The following is a 6,671-nucleotide window of genomic DNA, read 5'->3' as shown; positions in this document are numbered from 1 at the left end:
TTACATTGACAAAGTGGTGCTTTCATTGAGAGCTAATTCAAATACTCGAAGAAGCCTCTTGCATTTGTTTCTTGAATTTTTTATTATGTTGAATTTCTCACACATCGTATCAATTAATTTTTCCTAGAAACGTTTCTTAATCAATCCTTGGAGAAAAGATACAATGGTAGGAAATTTGAAAACCATGACGAACGGAACCCCGTATGTACAAGGTTTGGACTGAGAATAGAGACGAGGACATAGCCCCACTACAATGATCTTAAGGCTTAATTTGACCTAGCAACCACGGCAAAGCCACTAGGCCACGACCCAAGCTTCTACAATTCTGCCCTTACAGCAGCCCAATCCCCAAAAGGCAGAAGGCCCAGGTCTACTTCTTGGCTCACAGGCAGGAGGCCTAGAGCCTGGCAGCTGCCACAGCAGGCCTAGGGCAGAAGGCTTAGCCCACCGCAGCAGCAAGCCAAGCTGCACCGCAGGTCCAGGCCCACAGGAACCCAGCAAAGTTGCCTTAGCCAGTAGGAGCAGCCTATGGGCAGGCGACTCAAGCCTAGGTCATTGCCAGCTGAACCCAGCCCAATGCATATAGAGCCAAGCTCCTGAAGAGCAAGGCACTGCCTAATATCAGCTAGCCTACGCACGACCCCATTGCGCCTCTACGCATGCTTTGACCACCTAGTCAAGTTTGCCTGCCCGGAGACCCGCTTCAATGAACCGGCCTAGGGCCCCATCCAATCCAATCCGAGGCTACCTTCGGCAATCCAGATTCTGATCACCGAACTCATGATCAACTCAAGGTTATTTTCACCCCACTTTTCTGCAAGAATGCCCACTCTGGACTCAAGCTTTGTACCTATAGCCCACTACACTTCCACCACATATGGAGACGCCCCACTATCCAAACTCTTCCACTCCAAATGGCAAGCACCACCAACTTGGCAAGTCACCAATTTAACAAGCATCCTCGAGCAGCAGACCGTCTTGGTGAACCGGCTCCTAGATTACATCGAGACGTAGTGCGCCCCCAACGAGGTGTCCCAAAGAAGAACGAGGGCAGAACAACGTGACTCATTCCAGCGATATCCCAGCAAAGAGTTGCTTAACGTGCCACTAACCATGTGTTCGGGTAATGTGCACTCTTGTTTAAGCCCTCGAGAAAATGTCTTATCCCGCTTAGATACGCAGAGAAACGTTCATTCCTGACTTTACTCACGAGCCAGTGTGCATTCGAGCTTGGGTCTACACCCTAACGAGCACTCAGGACAGTCCAGGCGAAGCGTTCACTCGAGGATAAGCCTACAAGGAGATCCTCGTACAAGGCACCAGAGTAAGCAGCCATATGGCGAACCAAGGAGAGCACGAGAATAATTTAGTTTAAGTTTCACTAGCAGCCACTGCCAAGCTACGACGAGCAGCATAGACGAGTAGGACATGTCGAAGAGTAACATAGGACTAGTAGGTCAACACCAGGGGCAGTTAGAGGCTCTGCTACCCCCACCAGGCGCAAATCTAGGAGGAAGTATAAATGATCAAAGTAGAGTAGCTGCGCGAATTCCAGCGCATTGATATTACCTACAATGCCTTTCATAGAGGCAGGTCACCATTTACAGACGAGATCGAGCAGACGGAGCCACCACGGAAGTTCAACCCGCCACATTTCACCTTGTTCAAAGGAGATGAGGATCTAAACATACATTTGATGCACTACCGAAGCACCATGATCCTCTACTGTAGCAATGACTCTCTTATGTGCAGAATCTTTGCCATTATGCTCCATGGTTATACGTAAGACTGGTTCTATACCCTGCTGCCATGATCAATCTGGAACTTCAGCGAACTTTCCTTAGTTTTCACTAAGGAATATTCCTCCTACTACTCGATTAAGAAGAAATTTGGCCACATCTTTAACATGAAGAAAGACCCATCAGATACAATGATAGCATTGCATGCTTAGCTTTCTAGAAGGGGCTCCTAGCAGATCACCCATTTTTCGAAGAATTGATCATAGGCGAGCACTTAACCCTGGCAGACTCTTATGCTTTGGCAGAAAAACATTCCTCTGGGATAAGGCCAAATGCTTCCAGAAGTCGCTTGAGCAGCCGCGCAAAGATGCAGAGCCAACTCAAAAGAAGGCAAGTGATAAATTGCTCAATAACAAGGGCAAGCCAAGAAGCAGATGCAGGAACCAGTCCCCTGCAAAGGAAGGTTGAGGGCCTAAGACGTATACCAAGGCTCAGCGCAAAAGAAGGCAAGTGCAACCAGTATGTCGACAGGCCAGCTGCTAGGCTAAGGCGAGAAACAGACATCGATGCTGAACCCCTAGCCAAGACGATCCGAATCAACATCTTTTACGAATCCGAACATCTAAAGGCCACTAACAGTTCCAAGAAGAGGAAGATCCAGCAGGCGAGATCGGTTTTTTAGGTTCAAGCCATATATGTTATACCTAGACCAATCGTCGACTTCACCAAGCAGGACATTGAGGGAGTAAACTTTCCCCACAATGACGCCTTGGTGATTTCAATTTAACTGGCCTACGCCAGCGTTGATAGAATTATGGTGGACAACGGCAGCTCAATTAACATCCTACAACTGTCAGTCATCCAGAAGATGGGCCTGGAAAGCACGATCAATCATAAAACGGAGGTCTTAACCAAATTCAACAAACTTACCTCAACTGTCATTGACACTATCGCATTCGACATAACTAGCTTTCCAATTATCTCATCGCAGACCTTTATGATCGTCAACGACCTATCTCCGCATAATGGGATATTGGTCTAACCTTGACTAGTGAAGATTGGAGCTGTGACCTCGATCGAGTATCAGAATATCTGATTTTACATCCTGGGATGAACAGTTGGAGAGATCAAAGGTAATCAGGCCATGTCTCGGTGATGTACTGTACAAGTTCTCAAAGAGTCGAAGAAGATGTTTTTCACCCAACAGTAGCAGCCGAAGTGCAAAAAGACGATTCTACCTCCACCAAATAGCAATTACAACAGGCAGGTCAAGAAGATGGCGTCAAGGTCGACAATGCCTTAGTAGATGAATCAAGATGGAAACCCGAAAAGAATGCTGAGAACATTATTCTTGACCCCCACTAACTGAAAAAGATGGCCAGGATTGGCTCACGTTTGAGCTTGACGAAGAAGAAGAAACTCACGACTTTCCTTGACGTATTCATATGGTTACCCTTTAACATGCCCAGTATCAATCCAGCGATAACTTATCATAAGCTGAACATTGATCCCACAGCCAAACTTGTGATCCAGAAAATGTGACATTTCGCACCCAAGCAAGTAGCGATTATTAAGGCAGAAATTGACAAGTTATTAGAAGCTGGATTCATTAAGGCAGTGGTGCATTCAGCGTGGCTGGCCAACGTCGTGCTAGTGATGAAAAAAGACAAAGGCAAATGGAGAGTATGCGTGGATTACACTGACCTCAACAAAGCAAGCTCTTAAAGACAACTACCCGGTTCCCTGGATCGACCTACTTATTAACTCTACATAGGGGAACTAACTACTCAGCTTCTTGGACGCATACTCAAGCTGTAATCAAATTGCGATACACGAGACTGACAATGAGAAAACCACATTTGTGATTGAGCGAGACACATACTACTACAAGGTCATGCCCTTTGGCCTCAAGCACGCAGGAGCAACCTACCAACGATTTGTAAACGTGATGTTCAAGAAGTAAATTGGGGTAACTATGGAAGTCTATGACAACAACATCATAGTGAAAGGCAAACAGTGGTCAAACCACATTAGTAACTTGGCAGAAACTTTTGACATCCTTCGAGAGTACAAAATGAAGCTCAACCCAGCCAAGTGCATTTTTGGCATTTCCTCATGCCGATTCTTAGGGTACCTTGTAACCCAGTAAGGAATCGAGGCTTATCCCAGGCAGATCAAAGCAATCATGGACATGAAATCCCCCACAACTCTAAAAGAGATCCAAAGTTTGACTGTACGAGCAGTTGTACTTAATCGTTTCCTCTTGCGATCCACCGACTAATGTAAGCCCTTTTCCAAGGCAATTAAGAGGGCGCAGAAAGACAAATGGGACGACGAGTGCGAGAAAACATTTCAGGACCTGAAATAGTACTTGACGTCACCTCTACTACTATCTAAGTCGGAAGCAGCAGAAAACCTGTACATCTATCTATCAGTATCAGAAGTAGCAATGAGCTCTGCCCTCATACGAGAAGAGTTGAGGGCCTAACTACCTGTATTTTATACATCCAAAGCTCTCATCGAATTCAAAACTGGATACATAAAGATTGAAAAGCTAATTTTGGTGTTAGTTGTTGCAGCTCGGAAGCTCAGACCTTACTTTCAATAGCATCTGGTCATTGTTATGACCCAGTACACACTGCGATCGGTTTTACATAGTCCAAACGCTTTTCAACGAGTGATGAAGTGGGCATTGGAACTTGGCCAATACGGCTTAGCATACCAACCTCGTACAACAATAAAGGCCCAGGCATTGGTGGACTTCGTAGCAGAATTCACCCCAAGCCTGAGAGACGCAGCAACTCAGCCCAAAAAATGCCTTAGAGACAGCCGAGCAAGCCATAGTCACACCAGCAAGAGATTTTTGGAGTTTGCACGTTGACGAATCATCTAATTACCAGGGATCAGGAGTAGGCCTAGTTCTTATTACCCCGGATGGTTCGATGCTCGAGAGACGATCACTCTAAGTATCAAGGCGTCAAACAATGAAGCAGAGTATGAAGCCTTACTAGCAAGTCTTCGATTGGCAAAAGACCTGGTAGTGAAGAAGCTTGAGATCTATTCCGATTCCCAGCTGATCACCAACCAAACTTCAGGGGAGTACACAACAAAGCATCCAAGGATGACCCAATACCTAGAGACGATACAAGAGTAGCTAATGACGTTCCAGGTGTACACCTTACTTAAGTTCCATGAGCAGAAAATGCCCACGCAGACACACTAGCAGGCCTAGGCTCTACCTTAGACCATTAGCTTAAGAGCTTCATCCTAATCAAGTACTTGGAGAAGCTGAGCATAGATGAGGAACCAGTGGTAGAGGTAGCGCAGATTAACACAACTCTAAGTTGGCAAGATCCCATCACCGACTACATAGTCAACGGAACGTTCCCCACAGATAAACTAGAGTCTAGGAAGCTCCAAATGAAAGCAGCACGCTACTATATGTGGAACAACATGCTTGTTCGTAAATCTTTCTCAAGATCACATCTCCGCTTCTTATCGCCTCCCGACGACCTAAAGATTCTTAGCTCAATCCATGAAAGCATCTGTGGAAACCACTCTGGGGGTCGCTCCTTGACGCAAAAAACTCTTAATGCTGGCTATTACTGGCTTACCATGCATTAAGACGCCAAGAAATATGTATAAATATGCGACAGCTGCCAACGCTTCAAGCCTGTGCCCACACTACCTGCCAGCAAACTCTACCCGCAGACAAGCCTTTGGCCATTCATGCAGTGGGCGATTGATATAGTAGGACCAATGCCTCATTCCACTAGGGGTAAAGGCATGATCATTGTAGCGACTGACTACTTCACAAAATGGGTCGAAGCCGAACTTATAACTACAACTACCCAGACGGACATAGAGTGCTTCATATGGAAGAACATCATCTGCTGCTTCAGCATCCCTCATTTCATCATCACAGACAATGGTCCGCAGTTCTTGGGCAAATACTAAGCAAAGTTCTTCGAAAAATATGGCATCAAGCAGCGCATGTCCACACCCCAGTATCCATAGGGCAATGAGCATGTCGAGGCTTCCAACAAGACCATTCTCGATTGCTTCAAGAAACCCATTTCAAACAAGAAGGGCAAGTGGCCACACGAGCTCCCTGGTGTTTTGTGGGCGTATCGCACCACCAAGAAACGAGCAATTGGCGAAACTTCATTCTCTCTAGCATATGGCTCTGAGAAGATCATCCCTCCCAACATCGTGGTGCCAAACATCAGCACTGTACTGCCGAATTTCAAATAGAACGAGAAGGTGATCGCCACAAACTTAGACTTGGCAGAGGTACAGTGCCAGAATATTATCACCCATATTGCTACCTATCAACAGTAACTCTTCTCCAATTACAACAAGAGGGCGAAGATCCAGCAGTTCCAGCCATAAGACTTAATCCTAAAAAAAGCCTTCATAACCGCTAATCGGGAAGGCTCCAAAAAGATGGCTCCCACTAGGAAGGTCCGTACAAAATCAACCAAGTAGGTGGAAAGAGCAACTACACCCTCACGACTATGAGCGACAAAGAGATCAAAAAGCAGTGGAATGCCTACAACCTGAGAAAGTAGTATGTGTGACCTCACACCATCCCTTAGACCTTGTTCATGACAAATGAAGCTCGAAGACTCAAGCAGCTCAACGAACAAGACCTCGCATGCCGAGGATTATTAATTGTTATGCTATTACTGCCCATAAGCAAAGTTAATACATTTCTCTATTTTCAATGAAGATTGAAGGAATTATTCATAAGCATGAGCCAAATGCATAAACAAACTGACCACCCCTGTAACAGAAGAAGACGCCCCTGCCCTTACAGATATAGCGTGTGCTCTTCCATCCAGAGAGGGTAAATTGATCCGGGATATCAGGACGTGGATGGGTTTTACAACTGCTCATTTCCCCTGAATGTATCAACTACCTGCGCCACAC

Source organism: the organism of the source record quoted next, unplaced genomic scaffold, assembly GCF_019419815.1.
Source record: "Pyrus x bretschneideri cultivar Hongxiangsu unplaced genomic scaffold, Pyrus_bretschneideri_v1 Contig45, whole genome shotgun sequence".
NCBI classification, from domain to species: Eukaryota; Viridiplantae; Streptophyta; class Magnoliopsida; order Rosales; family Rosaceae; genus Pyrus; species Pyrus x bretschneideri.
Note: the sequence above shows the minus strand (reverse complement) of the source record.